This window comes from Lissotriton vulgaris, chromosome 12 (genome assembly GCF_964263255.1).
Source record: "Lissotriton vulgaris chromosome 12, aLisVul1.2, whole genome shotgun sequence".
Classification (NCBI taxonomy): Eukaryota; Metazoa; Chordata; class Amphibia; order Caudata; family Salamandridae; genus Lissotriton; species Lissotriton vulgaris.
In genome coordinates this window covers 175,379,122-175,402,987 of record NC_141700.1, presented here as the reverse complement: position 1 = coordinate 175,402,987, position 23,866 = coordinate 175,379,122, and the positions used below count along the sequence as shown (strand labels likewise).

General features: G+C 41.3%; 1 protein-coding gene across 2 annotated transcripts in view; it reads right to left on the bottom strand.

Moving 5' to 3' along the window:
- ZNF536 (zinc finger protein 536) overlaps window positions 1-23,866 on the bottom strand; it is a 1,127,234-nt gene that overhangs the window by 901,681 nt on the left and 201,687 nt on the right. For both annotated transcript variants that reach the window (XM_086947709.1, XM_086947710.1), the window contains exon 2: window positions 1,339-1,428. The gene's annotated coding sequence lies outside the window, so the exon portion shown is untranslated. The remainder of the gene's footprint in view (window positions 1-1,338; window positions 1,429-23,866) is intronic.

Here is a 23,866-nt window from a genome sequence, read left to right as displayed (position 1 = left end):
TGACACAGAGGAATAACACATCCTCTATTAACTTATTTGGCAACAACAGGAACTTGTGTTGGTAGCTGCAGCCTGAGCCCGAGCTCTAAACTACCCGAACTGCCCAAAACAATGTGATTCCCAGCTAATCACTTTTTGTCACGCCGGATCTCAAATTCCCGCAAGACAAAATGTGATTATGTGTAATCAAAGTATTAAATCAATTGCATAGTGTGCTGTCTAGTACTGTTCAAAGTATATATGCCACCCTCTTCCTCAGCAGATCCTGTTTTTTGTAATCTGGCCTCAACCAGATGTCACAAACAATTGTGGTATTTGTTGTTAGAGATGATCCGGCTCCAAGACATATCTTCATGGAACCAGACAAGTGATCTCACTAGCTCCAGTGATCCTGAGAGCTTTTCATTGACATGATTCACAATAAGGGATACTGGACTTTGACTATCTCATGCATCTAATTCAACCAGTTGTGTGCTGGGATTAATATTTTTCACTGGATAAATGACACATGGGTCCAAAAGATGGCAAATGGACCAAAACAGAGAAAAGAAGAACAGTGCAAAATATACAGCGTTTGATGTTTTTTTCATTCAGATTTAAAGCCGTATTTCAAATAATTGATAGTGGATGTTAGCAGTCATACATCGACTAAACATGCAGAACTGAAAAGTGGTTGTATGTGATCTGTCGCGGACAGGGTATGCCAACAAGCCTTTAATACACGTTATTCTTAAAACACTGCACCAAAAAAGAGATGCTTTGCAACAAATGAAAGGGGCAAGGGTACTAGGTCTGAGGCATGTGAGCTGGGGAAATTGCAGTATATAGATTATGAAAGCCGAGATTGGATGCAGTTTCAAATACCATTCATGATCTGACAATAGAGGAGAACATCTTCGCACAATCCCGACACACTCCATATCAGAGCTTCTTTCTATCTCTACCTGTTTGGTTCAGCCATGTGCTCTTTGGATTGAGTCTTCCAAGTAGAGAATGACAGCAGATGTAATCAGCCTGAAGTTGAGTGAAGACCAACTAAAATCTTACAAGTGTCATATGAACTTGCTGGACATTTATGGTTTGCTTTGTGGTGTGTTGGATCTTTCATCTTGCAGTTTACTAAGCAAATTATATCACAGCCATTAAGTTGGAGACATTAACTGTTCTTGTTTAGATTGACTAAGAAATGAAAGAGTTAGAATTTTCAGACATTCATCATATACCCTTCCAATTCACACTCACATTTTAATCAGCCATTTAACCCAGTGTTTTATTCTAATTTTACACATCACTGCTACATATAAAAAAAATGGAAAAAGCTCCATAACTAACTCTTACCAGTTAACGCTTTGATCAAACAATTCAGCCTCCAGTTGGTTGTAACTTTGACAAGAACTGTTGCAGGAAAGTCTGGAACTCAGGGAAAACCTGTTGAGAAAACAAATGCACAGTGAAGATACGGAAACGTTGTTACAGCGCCATATCCATTTAAGCATGTCGTCTTTTTCACACAATGTATAACAAACTGGAAAACAGAAAATACTGCCTTATGAAGCAGATGTAGATGTGTGTTGCTGTCCCGGAACACACTCTGGCACCCAAATAACCACTGAGATAGCTCAAAGCCCAAAACTGATTAATCATAGTCCGTTTGCTCCACTCTGCTCAGTGTGATTGGTCGGGGGCTTGCTGCCACATGAAAACGAGGCACAGTATCCATCCATCAAAGGTTCATGACAGTGCATGCTTTGCATGGAGGTTGCCAAGATCAAGTACAAGATCACGTGGGAAGATGTTAAATGCCGCTTGCTGTAAGTGGGGAAGCTGACACTGTGAGCTGACGCCTGATTGCAGATGCTCTTCTGTGTTGTCGGGCAGGTTATTATGATTTTTATTATATATTGTTTGGACTGTGTTGTATTTGTTCTTTGTGTGCTATGGGACATGGTCGAGAAAGAAAAAGTACATGGAAAAGTGGAAAGTATCGATAGGTGTTAAGTTTAATGTGAAACAAGATGAGGTGTTCTGCCAAGAGGACACGAGCAATAGCGTTTTGGAACCAAAGAAAGAAAGAAAAAAGAAACAAACCAACAAAGAGGTCCACCCGCTCACCCAATTGAAATGTGGTTTGACCTTCAGTGTGGCCATGGTGTAGACTTCTTTGTCTCCGCTGTGGTCAAATTTCTCCGACGGCCCTGGAGAGTAAGGGCCATCGGAGAATTGGCTACATGTCCACCCACCCAATTTAGATGGGCGGAAGAGAAAAAAGGGAAGGACTGAAGGATGGAGTGAGGGAAGAACGAAGGTGTGTTAAGAACTGTTCAAGTAAATCTGCCAAAATCTCAAGGAAATGTCCTTTCTCAAAGGTAAAAAGACTAAAATCATCTTGTGCCCTCTTCCAGCACCTAGGTACAATGTGCAAACCCTAGAGGATCTGTTTGTTAAAGATTTCTACTTTACACACCAATTAAACCAATTAAACCAATGAAACCAAAATTCTGTTGATTGCCTTGGCAACTTCATGGGTCTCTCCCACTGCTACAAACAAGTTAAGAAAGTGCCTTGATCCTTGCACTAGTCCTGTCCATGGTAGAACATGCCCATAGCAATCAGGCAGTGCCCGAAAGACTGCTCTGGCAGGTCAGGGTGGGTCTTGTTTTTTTAGCAGTTTGTTAGCCTGTTTTATGGCAAAATGGGATTTTTACTGTTGATTCTTCTGGTATTACAATGAGCAGTGCCTTCAGCAAACACAAATGCATGCAGTCTCTCATAATCTGCAAAACACCTATGCAGTGAGTCTTTACAAGTTCAAACTGGCCTGATTTGCAAATGTGGGTCAGTTTTAGCTATCTTGTTCACTAATTGAGGCTACTTTTATTTTGTGTCTATGCCTATTTTATGTCTCTGTCTGCCCCGGGTCCTGCCTCTCTTACTATAATTCCATTTGCATGAGTATCTCCACAAAAGCTTTCGAAAAGCATCAGTCTGATTCATAACCATCCGGAGCAATTGTGCCTACATCGCAACAATATTGAAGACCTTCTACTGGCTTCTAAGTAACGATTGAGATTCAAGGCACTGTGTGTCATCGATAAGACTTTGCATGACTGGGACCCGCATTACCGTTGTTAACATGAAACACTGTAAGGTAGCTGAAAAGGGATACACAGTACTGTAGAAAAATCTAGAAATAAATATAATATTGTCTCTGGTGATATAGTTGAAAAACTTTCCTTGGAGAGGTACAAATATGGCATACACAAGCAGGGTTTGAGGTTTGTTACTAAATTAATAGGTTCAGATGTTGCTAGTATGAATACGTCATGGCTCATCCATTACTCCTCCTAAAGGATTATCACACACAGTGATACAGACTAGGTCACTTCTAAGCCTCAGCCACGATGGTGCAACATCAGCTTACTTGTCTTTAGTTACATACAATCATTACATACAATCAAATCCATCTAAAGGATAGTAGGATCTCAATAACATTCAAAACAATAATGTCTAACAAAGAGCCTGATCTATATATATTGGCGATATGTGTACTCTGTTGCAACGGCGACGAAGTATACATACCGCCAATATAATTGACTGACCACCCAATTGAAATGCGGGTGGACCTCCGGTTTGGACAATAAGGAGACTGTTCTGTTTCCACTGTGGTCAAACTTCTCTGAGAGCCCTGGCGAGTAAAGGTCATCAGAGAAATGACTACATGTCCGCCCACCCAATTTAGATGGGCAGAAATGCAGACATTTCTTACTGTTCCTAAGGAACAGTAAAACAATTATAATGGTTCCCCAGCCAAGTGTGAAGTCTCCCATGGCGAGGGGGAGCATTATTTTTCCTCTTTTACAAAAACAAATCCCATTTCAGGATTTTCTTTTTGAAAAGTAAAAAAGAATACAGGGATACGTCCTTCTGGCGTAGACTTGTAGCAAACAGTAAAATACCTTGACGAGAACCGCTGTGATGGCAGTTCCTGACAATATATACATAAGAAGGGTCAAAAGGGAATATTTAATGACCATGCATTGCTATCATCCCTAACGTATTGCAAACTAATTAATGGAATAGCAATGGGTTAGATAGGGTAGAACTATCTAAAAAACTGTGTGATCAAAAAAAAGATACAGTCACGAAATCCACAAGGAGTAATTCGTGGTGAAAAATAATTTTTCCCATCAGATACCCATCCTGTACCGCCCTACATCTTTTGGGAACCTTCACCCGAAGGAAGTGGTAAACATCCACTGTAGATTAGGCAGACTGTAGCCTAATCTGGTGAAAGGAAACTGGGATGTAGTTCCTGACAATGCCTTTATAAATGACTGCCTGCTTGTTGGTCATTTATAAATTAGGTGGGTTGCCTCTCCAACGGGAGGATGGAGTAATTTACTCTGTTCCCATGGCGGGATCATGGGCCGACCGCTTAAAAAAATAAATCAGCCCCAGAGTAATTATCCACTGACTCCTTATTATGAATCAGAGGCTTGTATCAGTATGTACTATAACTGCTTTCTGGCTGGGTAGCAGGTGATGACCTTAAATTGGATGTAGTCACCTCAAACTCAGGTGCCACTTCTACTGCTTCATTTGGTACAGCTACTCTCCTTTACGTTACTGTCACCCTTCATTGACACATTAAGTCCTTCATTACAAGTGGTTGCCTAATTCTGATGGGGCTGGTAAAAGTAATTACCTGCCCCATCGGAATAACAAGCTTTTTACTTTCACATTGAGTTTTCGACTGCTAATAGCAGCCAAAAACTCATAGTGAAAGTCCCGCCCACAATGAGGAATTATCAGGGGAACTGGACCTGGGATTACTGATTCCTCTGTAATTCCTGATTTCTTACTGGACGACAGTGTCCACACACAATGAGCTGGATTTTCACAAGTATGAAATTCCAGATAACCCGGGTATCAGACACTACAGGGGTGGTGAAAATCTGGTACATTTTCCAGACTTCTCGTAATGGAGGCCTTTGGGCGGCCATGCGGGGGCCGTTTCTATCTTCCCATCAGTTATGGAAATATCAGTTGCAGACTTCCTTTCAAAAGATCTAACAGCATACATTTAAAGGTAATAAATCAATGTTTCACAATGGGGAATTTCAAGGATATAACACAGATGACAGTATTTCTATTTGCTATCCTCAAACTCTCCCTTTCCTAGTTTTTCTGACATACACACCTGCCATTACATAGGTAGAACCCATGGGAGGTGACTGCAGATGCGGGGGATCCAGAGACACTTCCACTGAGGCTCCTATTTTTGTATCAGCACAAAAAAAATATAAAAAATACTCACAAAATGTGCAGCACAAGTAATTTACAAAGAGCCAAAGGCACATACACTTCTTCCCTCAGTGCACCTGCTTAGGCACCTGGCACCAACCTACAGCATTAGCGAAAATTGCTCTATTTAGGCACTTGTGGAATACACACATCAAATAACCCCTCCACTTTAATTTTAGATTTCATCCTATCAAGGATATTTTGATGCAGGATTGCAGATCAATTAATAAATGCACTCACACTTTCAGATGATGGTACTGCAGCACTCAGGAAGTTGCACATGAGCTCATAGAAAAGTCCCTCTTTGGTCACACCGCAGTACAAGCCACAAGCGAGAACTGATCTCAAGGGTACATGCATTAACACTTTAGTGGTTTCTCAGTAATATGGAGCCAGTATGTGTTTCTAGTCTTAGCTAACGCAATATGGCATTAATTAGTGCAATAATGGAGCATCGACAACAGGGTTCTGCCAGCCTTTCAATCAGGGGTTCATCATTTTACTGTACCATAAGTGAAGTGCATCAGTTATTCCACACTCACTGTGTACAAGCTGCATATCATTTATGAGATCAGCCACATTCTAAGGTAAAAGTCCAGGTAAAAAAAAAAAAATTCTAGAAAAAGTATGGGTAGCCACAGTCACCTAGAGACATCTCCTATGTATTTCCAATAATCGTAAGATGAGATAGAAAATATGGATCTTGCATGATCTCTTTATATATCGGAAATGTAGTGGCTTTCCGGAAGCCGTTCTAAATCCCAGGCAATGCACATGAAAAGGCACAGCTTCCATATACTGAATACAACAATAGGCTGCAAGAGTCCAGTAGAAACAGAGAAGGTACTGCTGTATCCAAGAGAGATTTGAAACTTGATTCCAAAACTACCTCAAACCTGGGCCTTTTAAAATATCACGATCAACCATTATGAGAGGTCGGATGAGGGAAAGTAGTCTGATTGGAAGAGATCTCCATGACACAGCTATCTGAACAAAATACCGCTCTGAACCCTTTGAGATCCAGGTTCATGTGCATGATGCTGTAAAACAGCTCAGGGCCTAGCTACGTGAGAAATAAATGAGTGTCTTTTATTTGTCACTTTAAAAAATCAATCTGAGGAGAATGGTGCAGAACCTCAACTGTGGATCAAAGTATCTGTCAATGCAAGACCTATCAATGGTCATCTATTTGAGCTACTCCGAGACCCATTTAGTGAAGCGTGTTTCTCTTCTGTTGAATCCTACATAACCTGATGTGGACTTCTTAGATGTGGTACTGTGAAGTGATTCTCTACCTAATATTTGCAGGACAGTCTCCTCCATCCATTCACCAATAACTCGATTGGGGAAAGAAACCATCAGCAATTGCGCTTCTCACACAATGCTATTATCTTCTGTTGTTTGATGCTCAGGCTGCTGAAACACATGCCAAAAATATTGTTTTCAATTTGTTTCAATCAACCATAGAAGGAGTCCTAAATGCTGTATTTATTTTCCATTCATCTAGAATGAAATTACCTCTCTTTTCTCACTATGGTTTTGCTCATTGTTCTCTTGCACACCACATCCTAGTTAGCATGTATCTCTATGTACATAGTGGAGGGCTTGAGTTGACAAGTCCAGTACCCTAATCAGTCCATACGGTTTTGTTGACTCATGCTAACTCTTATAATTGAATGAGTCTGTCGTTTCAGGTGATTTCCAGTTGGTTTTGATCTCACTCCCAAGAAGACTGTGGTCTTGTTTGTGCATTGGAGATCCCTACTTCCCTTTGATGGGACCACAGCACACTTAGTAATCACTTCTTTTCAGAAAGAAAGCAGACTTCCTTGAGAAGGTTATTACCTGCAATTTCAAACCTGACAAATGACCACCTGCTCTTCAAGATTTCAGAGGTCAAAAGCCTAGAAGATGCCATTGTTGCATCCATGGTAGCGCCTAAATACTGACAATTTACAGCATTATTTGATACTTTCTGGTACTCCTTCAAAAACAATGCCATCCTCAGGGAAAGTGTTTGGGGGACATCCTTTTCCTCACTAATGACATCTGAGTCTTTTCATATAGGACTTCCACCTCCAATGTAGCTGCCAACCGCGCACAAAGAGCATTATCTGCTCTGTGTTGCTATGCATTACTTTGTTACCAGCATGTGTAGCAAAAGCATCTCCGTGCACTTAAATGATCATAGTTCATCTGTGGCCTTTAGGCATGACACAATACTGTTGCCATGTATGGCACTCTCGGGCCATGCACCTTTCAACCATACCTGAAAGCTGATGCATACATTCCATCATACAAGTTAAAAGCAGCATGGGACTCCACCAATAGCAGGTATAACTACTTGCCTGGTCATTAGTTCCAAGCAGTTGATGTTACTTTTAATTAATCTTATTATACACGCGCCTTTCTTTGCGTTTGATTATCAGGTGTGAGGGACTCCCTACTCTTCAGTTCACCCAAAAATCCCTGAAGCAACTGGCTTAATGTCAATAGAAGAGAGTTGTTTAAAGTGGCCACTAATAGATTTATAATTAGTTATTACGCTGAACATTTTGTTGCTTAATGATGGGTGAGGAGAGAACATGTAACTATTAGGAGGGGAAGTATTTCAATGGATTGTGACATAGATAGGCAGTTATTTTTACAACCAATAATTCAGCTGTTTGTGTAATAGATGGGTAGTTATTTTTATAACCCATAAATTACATTTATATTTTAATGTCATTTTCAAATCATCTCATCCTCAAATGAAACTAGCTAAGAATTCTAAAGTTGAAGTACTTATAAGGTATTTAAAAGGTAAAAAACTAGGAGCTGCACAACTAACTGGATACATCAGTAGGCATTAACAGATTAGTACTGATGAAGGGGTTTGGGAAGGAGTCAGCATTAGTGAATTTAAACCCAGATTCAGATGTTTGACACTAAATGTGACCTTATACCATTGGCTGCCTCACTGCTTCAGTTACTCAACTGGGAATATGAAGTGCCACACGCTTGCCATTATAATTACTTGTTTTAATAAAGCGCTTAATACTGTGGTAGTGCCATTTATGAGAGCTTAGGATAGCAGGTGTAACCAATTACCAATTTAATGCTACTCAAAATACCAGAACTCAAAAAGGTTGTGTTGGCCCTTTAGGGTTCGAATTACTAACCTGTATTACCACACACGAGTCATCAGCAAGAGTTTATCATACTTAGCTACCTTGCCGACCTTACAATGCCAAAAGAGCCATGGAAACAGCAATTATATGTATACCTAAGAGGTCCCAGTCAATTTGTTCAAAATCGTAGCCATTCGTTTTATATTATGGATCGATGAAAGCCAATTGGAATTGTGAAAACAAAAACAAAGACTTGCTTGATACTAAAATCATGTCTCACGTAACTTATAGATTTCAAGCCATATGAATGACAGTTACCCATCACTTGATACTATAAAGATCTCACTATGACATATTGCAAAAAAATGGCACTTCATCCAACACCCCTCGACAACCATGCTCTACAGCATAGGTACTTACTTGACCAACTGGAAAGTACTTCAGGGCATCACAAAAGGGTAGAAAAGCACAATGCTACAATTTAGTACAACATGCTACTCACTCTTAACCTATCATACCCAACACCACACAGGCTTTCCATGACAACCCACCGTCAGGCAACACTTCAAGACATGACACTAAACTATACCATAAACATCTCCTTCACAAAACCCCTCATCAAACCAAGTGAAGTCATTCACATCTCACTACAACATCTCTCATCATCAACACATTACTACAACTGACCACACTACTGTCACTCACTTTCTACAACACAACATTTCACACAACAGACCTTTACCATACTCCTACATCTCTATGTAGCACAAAAACACACAATCGTACAACTTACACCATGAATGACCCTATTTGCGCTCACATCTATTAGACTTTGGCCTATCATGAATCATCATTGGACAGGAGCGGTTCCTGAGGGCGTGCCGCGGGGCGGTGGGGTGGGGTGGGGGTAGTAAACTACATCAGAAGACTGAACCGAGATAAGTACACAAATAAATAAATAAAACGAATTACACTGCGCACGCTGCATCGCCGTTTGGTGTTGCAGCGTGCGCAATGTAATTTGTTTTATTTATTTATTTATGTACTTACCTCGGTTTGGCCGTGTGCCGTAGTTTACTACCCACCACCCTGCCCCTCCGCCGCCCGACCCCACCGTCCCGCACCACTCCCTCCAGGAGCCGCTGCTGTCAGTGGATGTTACACCCTGTCTTATCATCAGATAATGTGCTCTAGGATTAGATACACAAGCACACTTTCTCCCAATTGGAAACCAGAAAGGCTTTTGGAAACTTAATGCAAGTTTTGGATAAGAATGAGCAAGACCAGATTCTGAAATGTTTTACATTGCGTAGGAAAGGGCCTTTGCAATTCACTTTTGGTGGAAAGTTTTTCTGAGCAGATCCATTTCCCTTTGGGCACAAACCATACAGCTTAATCAGTACAAGAAGAAGAATAAAATTCAGGTGGACTGGGGCCAGCTCTGGCAATTTTGTAGGACCAGCCCTACTCCCCCCCTCCCCCCGGGCAGGGGTGGTTGGGTGGATGCAAGTGTCAAGCTGCTGCTTTTGTTTTTGAGGGCCGGTATGGCTGACCTGCTGCAAAACTGGTCTCCAGTGACAAAATACTGGCCCCTTACTGCTGCAAAACCGGCCTCTACCCTTCCAGCCTCCCGGAAAAATGCCCAATGCATGCTCTGGCCAGTCTGGCCCTGACAACAGTGCACAATATTCTTTCAATGTCACAGACAGTAACACCGACTACCTTGGACTTATGTGTATTGCCTCAACAACAGTGAAACACATGAACAAATCTTGAAAATGTAGCATAAGAAAAAATATCAAAATACAGGTACAATCCCTTAGAAGCCAAAAATAGGTGCCACCCTCTTACAAAAGACAGACAACATTTCCAAAGCTGGATTGAAACTAAGAATGTATATTTAGAAGACATCCCTTTTGTTTTTTTTATTTTATTTTTACTTAGGCGGTAAAAAGGCAAGTCAAGTATTAGTCAAGCCTTCTGCACCGATATCTTTTCCACTTACTGCCAACATTATTGCAGCATTAGTCGATTTTAATTGTATTTGGTCACTTAAGATTCTCTTTTCAAGATGGTACTCAAACATATTGTGACTGAGCAGACTGATAGACGGCTTTCCCCCACTAGGGTATGCCAGTAATACATTCTCTTCAGGAAATAATAGCAAAGATTACATTTCCAAAGTGAAGCAATAAACACTGCTGTAGGCCAGTAATAACTGCCTAAAAAAGATAGCCATCCATGTTCTTAAACGGTCCAAGTGCGCTTTAATTAGACCAATATTACTATAATGCACATATAGATTTTCATTTTGCAGGTGTGATGGCAACACAATTATGTAAGCCAAGCTAGGTGCACACTGATCTACCTTTTATGTAGATATCAGGCTAGATCTACAAATGGACTGAACAATGCTTCCTATGAGATACTACAGTTGTGGGGAAAAGGTAAATATATCGGTTTACAAGGAAAAAGCAAAGGCGTCCCAAACAGTAATGGCCACATGCATCATTGTAAGGTTTTGCGATTCCTTATTTGCGATTTTTAGGGAATCGCAAATAAGGAATCGCAAAATGGGATGCATGATTTTATTCGCATAATATTTGCGATTCGGTAAAAATCGCAATTTTTACCGAATCGCAAATAATATGCGAATTCCTAATTGCGATTTCGCAAATTCCATTGATTCCTATGGGCCAAAAGGCCCATAGGAGTCAATGGGAAGGCATTCACAAATTGCGAATTTGAAAATGCGATTCACAATTAATGCATTCCAAGGGTGCAGAGGGGGGTCCAAAGGACCCCCCCTGCACCCCTGAAATGTATTTTAAAGTGCATGTTTCACACACACATGTCCTAAGGACATGTGTGTCTGTAACATGAAAGTTTAAAAAATACATTTTTGAGCATTTTCTTAACTTTTCGCAAATTACCACGAGGTTCAATCTCGTGGTAATTTGCACCCCCTAATTTCTAATTCGCAATTTGAAAAACAATCATGCATTGCTTTTAAGGAATCGTAAATTTGCGATTCCTTAAAAGCAATCGCATTTTTGGAAATCGCTAAAAATACCGAATTTCACAAAAATGTATGATGGATCCCAAAAACTTATTTAGGAATCGCAAACGGCCGAATTTACCGATTTGCACCGTTTGCACTTCCTAAATAGGTTGATGCATGTGGCCGAGAGTGTATATTCTAAATCAACTTCTGTACATTGATAATGTCTAAAGTTTGCCTGGTATATTTTATACTTTTTATTCATGATTTGACCTTTCTCTGGTGTACATTAAACCATGAGGTGTTCAAACATTAGGATTTAGCTGAGCAGGAGTCCTGTGGTAAATAGGTAAGGCTCCCATCTTACAAACCTACTGTTCCGCTGCCTCTTTGCGGAAAGGGTAATGCTGGGTTTCTGAAGGGATGCTTCTTCTGGCTGCGCGACTGAAAGCTTTGACCTAACACCTTGCCCCCACCACTGATTCTATTCTTCATGCAATTATTGTGCGAGGCATGATGGACCCAGAAAAGAGAAACATTTCCACATATAGTCTGCCTCAGTAACATATCGGCTTACTTGGCACATAGCCAAGAAAGTAAATCCACCTCATCAATGGATGCACCTCATATTTTTGCCTCTTAATAACTTTGCGCCCTTCTGCCGAATCTCCATGAAAATTGCCAGGCCTATTCTTCCTTCAACATTGGTGAATGATGTTTTGCAGCGATTAGTCAAAGAGGCGCAAAGAAAAATGGGGGGTCCCAAAATGCGTTTTGTCCCCAATGCATTTTCCATAGACTTTATGTATTGGATGTCGCGCAATAACGGCCTGCCAGATTTGGGTGAAATTTGGCAGGATTATGGTGTGCAGATGATCCTTTTGGGGTTAGTGGTAAGTAGGATAAGCATTTTTTAATTTATAAGGACACAAAACATAGGGATATCTGTGTGTTTCTTTAGTTCCGCGAAACTACCATGGTGTATGCCGATGGCAAGGCATTATATCATTGGCTTACAAAAGTTAAAGGCAGACATGTTGTTTTTTGGGCAATTTGGCTGTGTTCTGGGTTAGAGCATCAAATACAGGTATGTAGTCATTTTTATTATTTTTTCTTACCAATTATCACTTAATTAAAGTAGTAATAGGTAGGGAAAATAATTATAATGTGTAATACTTTTCAAACAAAATATCACAGAGTATAGTGGCACTGCCTTGGGAGTACCATCTTACCGAGGAAAAATAAATAAATAAATAAAAAATAATAAATATATGTATATATATATATATATATATATATATATATATATTCACAGAAAAAACCATAGGTTATAGACCATATATAGTTAGGAATTTGCATTTACAAAACCTTGAAAATTCACTGAAAAAACCATAGGTTATAGACCATATATAGTTAGGGATTAGCATTTAAAAAACCTTATTTTATTTGCACAAAACCATTGAAATTCCATATATAGTTAGTTGCACTAACTATATATCGCGGACCCGCAATCCACTGCTAATGATGTCACATATTACATCATTCATGACATGGTCAGTGACATCACTGATGACATCACTGATGACATCTCAAATGACATCACTGATGACATCTCAAATGACATCACTGATGACATCACTGACATCTCATTTGACATTACTGATTACATCACTGATGATATCATTTATGTGATAATACATCTTCAGACTCTAATATAACCTTTGATACACTCAGTGTAAACAGGCACTCACAGACTGTCACACATCCATGGAGTTACTCACACACCTATTCAGTCATGCAAAGAATCAATCACATCTCCATTTCCTTAACTATACAGTTATACACACCTTACTTATTCAAACATATACTAACACATATTTACTCTCTTATACAATCCTTGATACAAGTTCACAATGATTCATACAGCCACTCTCACATTCACTGACTCTTATGTTCAGTTATTTATATATGTCAACTCTCACATGGAGTGTGCTTTACATATGTACTTACTTTGACATGTAGAACTGAGATATCCATTCACTCACCAATATACTCATGCACACAGTCAACTGTCCATACAGCTGTTTCTACATGCACTTTTGAACCCATACACCTAGGGAATCAACCGCTCACACATCTATGCACAGAGTTATACACCTCCCAGCCACCCACACACACACTCAGTCTCCCATACAAATACTTGGGCAACCATTCAATAACCCATATAGTTACTGATATAGCTACTGATTTAAACATGCAGCAGTTTACAGAAGAACATAAATATTGATTGCCAAATTAAGACACTTTAATCACTAACCCATGCACTCAGTGAGACACATTTAATCATTCTCTCATACAGTCAGTCATGCACCTACTAAATCCTTCATCCAGACACTTATACATCCACTCATTCTTCAATATGTAAGACATATTTTAACTTTACAGAAACATACAGTCACTGGGTGTTGTCATCAGTGATGTCATCAGTGATGTCATTTGAGATGTCATCAGTGATGTCATCAGTGATGTCACTGACCATGTCATGAATGATGTAATATGTGACATCATTAGCAGTGGATTGCGGGTCCGCGATATATAGTTAGTGCAACTAACTATATATGGAATTTCAATGGTTTTGTGCAAATAAAATAAGGTTTTTTAAATGCTAATCCCTAACTATATATGGTCTATAACCTATGGTTTTTTCAGTGAATTTTCAAGGTTTTGTAAATGCAAATTCCTAACTATATATGGTCTATAACCTATGGTTTTTTCTGTGAATTTCATTGGTTTTTTAAAAGCTAATATCTATAGCTGTAAAATATATTCTTTATTAAGTGACGTATCACGTAGCCCGTGAGACGCCTCATGATGCATCGCATAACCGTGACGTATCGTCTCTGCAGCGCAAACCAAACCCAAAACGTAAGCGCGCCAGAACACGCTTAAAGATATATATATATTTTTTAACCTTAATTAGACAAAATCCACACGTGCACATATCACAAACGTTCAAAAAACACAATATGTCGGACTCCCGTTACGCTGCCGGTTAGCTGCCCGGTTAACGTACCAGGAAGCACCTTTACCGCGAAAATCGCAAATTTTTTTTTTTCACCCCCCAGGGAACTTTAATAGCCCCCTCATCAATCCTAGGGGTTCAGGAGGGGTCTGCCTTACCCCTTTCATTCATTTACACCTTTTTTTTTCCACCTCTTGTCTCTCGATCCCACAGAGAGACAAGATGGCGGCCGCTCCAGACTGTTTACAATGATAACAGCCAATCAGCTTCTCCTCAGACTCCCGTTACACTGCCGATTAGCTTCCCGGTAGCTTCCCGGTAGCTGCCCGGTTAGCTGCCCAGTTCGCGTACCAAGACGCGTCTCTACGGCGAAAAAATCGGATTTTTTTGTTTGTTTTTTTTTGGCCCCACGTGGTTTTATAATATCCCCCTCATAAATCCTAGGGGGTCAGAAGGGGTCTACCTTGCCCTCTTTCCTTCATTTCCCCCTTTGTTTTGGCCTCCTCTTGTCTCTCGATCCTACCGAGAGACAAGATGGCGGCCGCTCCGGACTGTTTACAATATTGACAGCCAATCAGCTACTCCTCAGACTCCCGTTACACTGCCGGTTAGCTTCCCGGTTAGCTGCCCGGTTAGCTGCCCGGTTCGCGTACCAAGACGCGTCTCTACGGCGAAAAAATCGGATTTTTTTTTTTGGGTTACACTGCCGGTTAGCTTCCCGGTTAGCTGCCCGGTTAGCTGCCCGGTTCGCGAACCAAGACGCGTCTCTACGGCGAAAAAATCGGATTTTTTTTTTTTTTTTGGTTACACTGACGGTTAGCTTCCCGGTTAGCTGCCCGGTTAGCTGCCCGGTTCGCGAACCAAGACGCGTCTCTACGGCGAAAAAATCGGATTTTTTTTTTTTTTTTTTTGGGCCCGGCGTGGCTCTATAATATCCCCCTCATCAATCCCAGGGGGTCAGGAGGGGTCTACCTTGCCCCCTTTCCTTCATTTCCCCCTTTGTTTTGGCCTCCTCTTGTCTCTCGATCCTACCGAGAGACAAGATGGCGGCCGCACCGGACTGTTTAGAATGTTGACAGACACCGGAGAGCCAATCAGCTTCGCTTTGCAAAGTTCCGATACGCGAAAAGTTCGCGAACCGGAGCGCTGCCCGGAGCGCTGTTACAGATATATATCTTGATTTAAACGTTAATTTCTCAAAATCCACTGAAGCACATATATTGAGACCTAGCAAAGGCACATCGGGCTAACAGTCCCTACAATTTTGCCAAGTTTCGTGGAAATCCATTCAGCCGTTCGGGCTAAAAGTGAGTCCAACCGCCCTATGGAAATTAACATGGGAAAAACGCGTTTTGGGACCCCCCTTTTTTCTCGGCCCCCCCTTGACGAACCCCCCCCAAATTTTCAGGAGCTGCTCAGAAACAAAATGTGCCATTTTCCTGAAAATTTCAGCCGATTCCGTCCACAAACGCCAAAGTTATTAGACATAGAATTTTCAAAAGTCCCATAGGAAAAAAATCCTAACTATATATACCTACTGGCTATCGCCAGTAGGTAATATATATATATATATATATATATATGTTTAAAAATGTAAAAAACACTGTAAACAAAACACTGTAATACAATATACTTTACTAATATAGTGTACTCATATAGTGTACTGTAGTGTATTTTCTAGTTTGTACATATTTAAAAAAAAATAAAAAAGAATAAAAAGAATTACTGCGTAGTGTCCAATTTGCTCTAATATACTGCACAAATTATAAAAATGAAAGAAAAAAAGGTAAATTGATTAAAAGACATACAGGTACTTGATAACTACTAGCGCACTACACCATAGACATTATAAAATGATATATAAAGAAATACAAATTATTTCTATACCTAGTAACACTTTAATAAAGTGGTAATAAGTAGGGAAAAAGAAGAAAACCTTCAAGTTACCTATATATAAGGCCCTAACTTAAAATACTGCCCGGGTTAGAGAAAAATTAGGTAATTCCTTTCCATCGCCATGCACCATGTTATACCTCAAAAGTACTGCAGTATACCATAGCACAATAGTTCACTATAACTCATACTTATTATTATATTCCGTTACCCTTGCGTCACGCATAGTGTTGCATGGCCAACACAATACTTAAGAGAGATTACTTAAGAGGCATTATTACACTGTATGCCACTCCACTCTATGCCACTCCAATATATGATATGCCACCCTACCCCACTCCACAGTCCACCACCCCAGTCTACACTTCCACTGTACTCTACTCCAGCATTCATCATTCCACTATATGCCTACTCCACAGCCACTTCAATCTATGGGATTCTACTGCATGCCTCTCCAGAGTATCACAGCCCACTGTATGCCATTCCTCTGCATGCCACTCGCCAGGACGCTACTCCACTGTATGCCACTGCAGTTTACGGCATTGCAGTGTATGACACTTTAATCTACGCCACTTCATTGTATGCTATTGCATTGGACACCATTACACCCTATTCCAGATTACGCTATTCCAATGTATGCCACTTGAGTCAATGACACTCCACTGTTCGCTATTCCAGTGTATACCAGTCCAATGGATGGTTCTTCACTCTATGCCACTCCTGTGTAGGATACCCCTTTGTACACAACTCTACACTACGCTATTCCATTGGACAGCACTCTACTCTACACCACTCCACTGTATTTTATTCCACTTTACCCCACTCCGATATACACAATTGCACAATACGCTATTGAATGAATGAATGAATGAGGGGAGACTTGTAACGCGCAACTTAGCCCAAGGGCATCAAGGCGCCAAAAGATCGTACAGCTTAGAGTTCTCCTAGTGCAAAATTACGGATTACGGATTCCAATGTACACCACTCCACTCTATGGTATTCCATTGTATACCATTGCCCTCTACTACAGTCCACTGTACGCCAGTGAAGTATACTGTATAACATTCGATGAGAAGGCACTCTACTACTCTCTATGACATGCGGCTCCACCATATGTTACGCCATTGCACTTTACAACACTCTCCTCTAGCATACTCTACAACACTACTCTTGATGATACTCCACTGAATGACACTCTACTGCACCCTTCTCTACTCTATGGCAATCCTTTTTACAACACTGTACTCTACTCTATGACAGTATGACACCCTGCTCCTCTGTACAACATACCATTCCACTGTACAACACACAGCTCCACTCTATGCTACTCCACTATACAACACACCATGCCATTACCCTGCATCGGACTTTCCTCCACTGTATGCTACTCCAAGGCATTCTACTCCACTGCACTGTATACCACTCTACAATACTACACTCTACCACACTACACTATATGACACTCTCCTCCATTGTACTATACGACACTTAAGTTGATGACATACTAATAAATGACACTCAACACTACGATTTGAAGCACATTGTTATTAAATATAAACCATTGAAATTCAATTAAAAAAACAATGGTTAGGGATAAGTTATAGTTAGGAAAATGTTATTTATTTTTTGTATACAAACCCAACTTAAACTAGACACACATTAGGAATTCTAAAAGTATAGTTATAACTTAAATGTATAATTTATGCACCCCCTTGACATTATTATAAGTTGCGCACCTCCGTATCCAGGGTTGTCACCTCACTCACCACATTACATTAACTATCACTCACACCTTCTCCATGCATTGGTTATACGCTTCCATATGATATCACATGCCATGTGAAATCATAGCATTCATTTCAACACATGTAACATCTTAAATGACATAATGTGTGGGAACACAGTGCATGGAGAAGGTGTGAGTTATAATTAATGTAAAGTGGCAAGTGAGGTGACAAGACTGGATACTGAGGTGCTACTGAAATACTGAACGGAGTTATACTAATTCACAAAGAGCATTTTTTCTGGACCAAAATCTAGTTTTCTGCCCAATTTGGTGTACATTTGTTCAGCAGTTTGGGCTGTACTGTGTTTAAAGTTCCTATGGAAAAATGAATGGTAAAAACGCTTTTTGGGACCCCCCTTTTTATTGAGACCCATTTGATGGATTTCCCCGAAACTTTCCGTATGCAAACTAGGCAAAATGTATCACATTTTGGAACGTTTTGTGGAGAATCGTCAAATGGCACCAAAGTTATTAGCAACACAAAAAAAGGACTTCCTATGGAAATGTGTTCATAACTAGAACTACAATATATATAAAGATGAAGGACCACAAGAAAACATCATCCAGCTAGGGCAAAAATCTCGATTCAAAAGGATACAAACAAGCGCAGTGACAAAATACCAATGTTCTTGTAGCTTTTTTGTAGCAGTGTAACTCAACACCATTCAAAGTGTTGAATCAAGGGTGTAGGTTTACTGGCCACAGTCTCTACAGTTTAAGGCAACAACTCCAAAGATAAAAATTCCAACAGGTAACCACTCACCTACATTGCTCAGTCCTAAGCACAGGAATCCAGAATGTATAATGTAGTGCAAAGACCACATCACCTTAACATCTCCTACCTTTATGTACATAACAAAATACATAACCCTAAACAATAAAATAAATACATAGAAGAAAAACATAATGAGATGCAAGGAAAGTATATTTAGAATATTTCTTCATGTGGCGATGAACTGATACACTACATGTATGAATTACCTATACATCACAAAATCTAGATGGTCTAGACACTACCCATTTTTTCTTACATACTGCTGGGTAATCAACCTTTATCTCTCTTGTGTTAGGCCTGTGAGAATTTAGTTTAAGACCTAACCAGCCAGATGATGAACCAGGATGGTTGTCACCTGCCCTGCCAGAGGAAGATGAACCACCACCCACAACCCCATAACATCCGTCTCCCAGCTTCATTTTCACCATTCAACTTATGTTCCACCATTCTTGTTCTTTTGCGCTCACCACATTCCTGGATCGAGCATCAAACCTGACTGTAGAACTGAACATGGACTTCCCCTTGGCCACACAAGTGGGATCCATCACATGCACCCACTCACCAACCTTAATTTCCTTACTACCTTCTTTAACCCTGTGTCTGGCATCATACCCTTCCTTCATTTTGTGTTTAAAAAACTTTCACTCTGGGGATTTGGGATCATGTCCACTGATCTGATTTGAATACAGTTCTCTCAACCATGCAGGACACAACTTTGACGCTGGTACTCTTCCCCTCATGAGTTAAAAAGGACACAAACCAGTTACAGCATTAAGACTTGACCGATGGGACCACAGTGTGCTCGCCACCGCCTCCAACAACTCAATATTGTATTTCTATGGGTACGTGTGCCTGGGCATGATACAAGGCTAAGCATTTGTGATTTATCACATTTTTCCCCAAAAACACCCTCATCTCGCTCGAGACAAACTGCACACCATTGTCCGAGACAATTTTCTTCGGACAACCTTCCATTAAAAACTAGTTCTTTAAAAGCTTGATGACTGCAACAGTATTGGGTTCCTCCATAATTACCACTTCCCACCACTTACTGTAGTAATCTACCTCTACAATGGCAAACCTACATTTCCATAGTAGAATGATAAAAGGACCAATAAAATCTGTAACCAGTTTTGACCATGGCCCTTCTGGAAGTCTGCGCTGCTGCAACAGCACAGATTCTGTTTTCAGTGCTTTGTCACTTGTGGCACATATAACACATGATCCTACATTCGTAATGATTTCTGTGTCCATTCCTGACATCCAATAACTATCCCCAATCTACTTTTAGTAATACTCTGCCCCAGGTGGATTTTATGCCCTCTCAAATGTATCTTTTCCCTTAGACCACTGGGAGGAAAAATTTGTCACCATGCACCAACGTTCCATTTTTTTCTACCGACAACTCATCTGCCATTTTGAAATATCCCTGTATCCTCACCTTCTCCTTGGGCAAGCCCTCCCTAAAATACTTCTTCACGCTCTTCAGATCTTCGTCCTGCACCATTTCAGTGTTCCACTCATCCTCTATAAATGCACTGTCGTGGCATACATTAATCATGGCTATCAAGCACTCTTCATTCTCCTCCTCCCAGTTTTCCGAACATTCCTCACCGCTAACCGGAGAGCATGATAAATATTCTGTGTTAGACCTGGCATCTTTGGCATGGTTTCCCCTGCCTTTTTGGCCTCTACCTCCTGTATTGTTGATGCTGTGCTGGATTTCGTTTTTGCTGGTTTAGATGCTTTGGACAATCTTCCACTGCTGATCAGCGCCAGAGTGTAATTGCTCCCTGTGTAAATTGTTATTGTGATTGGATATACATGATTGGCATATTTGTATCACCATGAAGTCCCAAGTAAAGTGCACTGGGTGTGCCAGGGCTGGTGATGACAAATGCTACTAAAGGGCCTGCAGCAATGATTGTGCCACCCACATGAGTAGCCCTAAAATGGTGTCTCAGTCCTGCCACCGCAGTGCCTGCGTGCAGTCTGTGAACTGCCATGTCCTCCTGGTCAGTGTCCCCACTGACCAGGCCTAACCCTTCCCTTTTTGTGCACATTGGTCACCCCTATGGTAGGCCCAAGGCACCCCCCTGGGCAGGGTGCAGTGTATGTGAAAGGTAGAGCATGTACTGGTGCAGGTGACATGCTATGGTAGTGAATTACAGCCATTTTCGTTTTTCACTATTGTAAGGCTATCTTGCTCCATAGGCTATCATGGGGGATGCTGGCTACAGTGGCTACCAGCAGATCTTCCCATAGGAACAAGATAGGACATAAAAGTCTGGTATTCCTGAACTCAGAATTTAATAACACATCTTGTAGGAAAGGTTGTTTTTAAATCCTGTGTTTGAGAACAGCACTTTTAGAAAGTTGCTGTTCTCATGTCTGACCTTTCTGTGTGCTTTGGCCTGTTTGTGTATTGACTGTCTGGCTTGAGAGTGACAGGGACTGGGGATTCCCCAGGATGCTGGCTGAGTCAGCCCTAGGCTGAATGACTGCATTTGCAACTTGAGTGGTGGGAGGAGTTAGCACCTGGGCCTGAATTAGGCTGTGCCTGCCTTCCACAATGCTGGCTCCACCTCCTACTGGGCTGCTGATGACCCTGCCCCTCAACCTGAAAGGAAAGGAGAAGCCAGAAAAACAAAGTGCTCAAGGAACACCCAGAACTGGTTCAGACCGGGCTCTTTGCCCACTTGCACAAATAGAACAAAGACTTTTAGGGGTATAAGTACAGAACCCCTGACAACAGAAAATTAGATCATCCTGGAATCAAGAAGGAACCTCTGCCAAGGAGAAAGCTGAAATTGAAGAAGGAAGATTGTCCAGCTGTTGCTCTGCTGGATTGCCCTGCTGTTGCTTTGCTGCCAAGGAGAAGGGAAGGACTTTGCTTTGTGCTGTGTCCCCTTGCTTGAAGGAATCTCCAAGGGCCTGAGAAGAGCTGGCTCCCTGTTTTGAAGTCCCAGGAACAAAAGGACTTCACCTCCAGCTTCCCTTGAGCTCTACTGAGAGGGTTCTGTCCTTCCTAGAGTGCGTGGCTCATGTGTGGTGCATCTGGAAGTTGTACCTGTGCTGGGAAGCTGGAAACCAAGATTTAAAGACTTTGCTACAGAAAAGTTATCGCATTGCTCACTGCGGAGCGCATCCCCGACAGTGCGAGGAAATTCCCACCGCTACGAAGGCCGAGATCGTCGCAGCGCCTGTTGCCACTGCCAGAGCCGTCGCATCCTTCGTTTGCGGGACGCACCAGACCGGTGTGGGAAGACTAACATTGCTGCGAGGGTCGTCGAGGAGCCTGTCATCGCCGGGAGAGATCGCCGCACCGCTTGCTTGCGGACCGCATCACGCTGCTGCGAACATCGTCGCAGATCATCGCATCGAGGAGCTGCGAGAGAGAGGATCACCACTGGATCGCGCATCGTCTCCCCGGAGATCGTCGCAGCCCCTACGAGATCGTTGCATCGTGCCTTTGCGAGAACAAACTTCCTATAGAACCTATGCACCGGAATCTATACAAGTGGCCTTCCTCCTCATACAGACCGGATTCCTTGCAACACGCCCGCTGCTGCAGCGGGGATGTCGCAAACGCCTCCCCAAGGTCTCAGGAGCAATGCATAGCTTGTTTTCCACCGCACCAGCTTCTGCTTTTGGAACTTTGTCGCAACTAAAGGTACTGTCGACTAAAGCGTGACGCAACTGTGAACTTTTCACGCAACTGTGGATTATTTTTATCGCAACCTTAAGTACTATTTTGCAACCATATTCTTGAACTGTGTTTAGATTAAATACCTTTTCTAAACTGTTGTGGAGTCAGTTTGTGGTGTTTTCACTGTGTTACTGTGAGTGTTGGTACAAATACGTTACACATTGCCTTCTGATTAGCCGTGACTGCTCGTGCCATGCTTCCTAGAGGGTGAGCAGGGGTTACCTCAGAGCATTTCCTCCTTACCCTGACTAGAAGCAAGGGTCCCTATTTGGGCAGTGGTACCTACCTCTGCCAACAAGAGACCCCCAGATCTAACATTCTGCTTGAGTGCTCTTACCCCCAGAGGATGTATTCAATGTAAAAATTACTTTGCAAAGTTTTGAACTCAGCCTGCCCAACCTAGGGGTATGGTCTTTGATAACAGTTCCCCCAATGATCTTCAACAATGGCTTGTGATCTGTTTTAAGGGTAAATCTCCTATCCCAAATTAAACATTTAAAATGTACAGAAACAGGCCATCAATTGTTTCTCTATAACAGAAAATACCTTTCCATTCTCTCTTAATGAACTGGACATAAAACCCACAGTCAGTCCATCACCCTCTTTTTTTTTTAACAAGAGTGGCACCCAGTCCATTGTTCTTTGTATCAACAGTGATGATACACTCCCTCACAGGATCAAATAGTGCCAACATACTAGCAAATATAATATCATTTTCAAGTGCCAGAAATTCACACTGGCATGTGTCATTCCAATCAAATATTTTCTTTTTCTTGAGAAGTTCCCTCAAATGCTCAATGTTTGCAGAGAGATTTTTTTCATAAATTTGGCATACAACTCACATATACCTAAAAAAAAGATGCCACCTGTTCCTTGTTTCTTGGCGTAGGGGCTTTTGTAATAGCTTTCACTAACCCGGGGCTAGGCTCTACCCCTTTTCTGGAAGTAACATGGACAATAAAATCTATGGGGCTTTTAGCAAATTCACATTTTGTTACATTGGCTATCACAGCAAATTTCTGTAATCTCTTTAACACCACATGCATAAGTTTATCATGGCTGTCAAGGTCTTACCCTGCCACCAGAATGTCGTTCTGGAAGGTCACAACTCCTTTGATACCCTGGAGAACATTTTCCAACACCCGTTGGAAAACAAATGCTCCAGATGCCAATACAAAAGGCTTCCTTCTGAATGGAAAAGTCCCGATGAGTGATACAAATGCTGTGAGAAGCCTAGAGGACTCATCTAGTTCAACCTGATGGTAA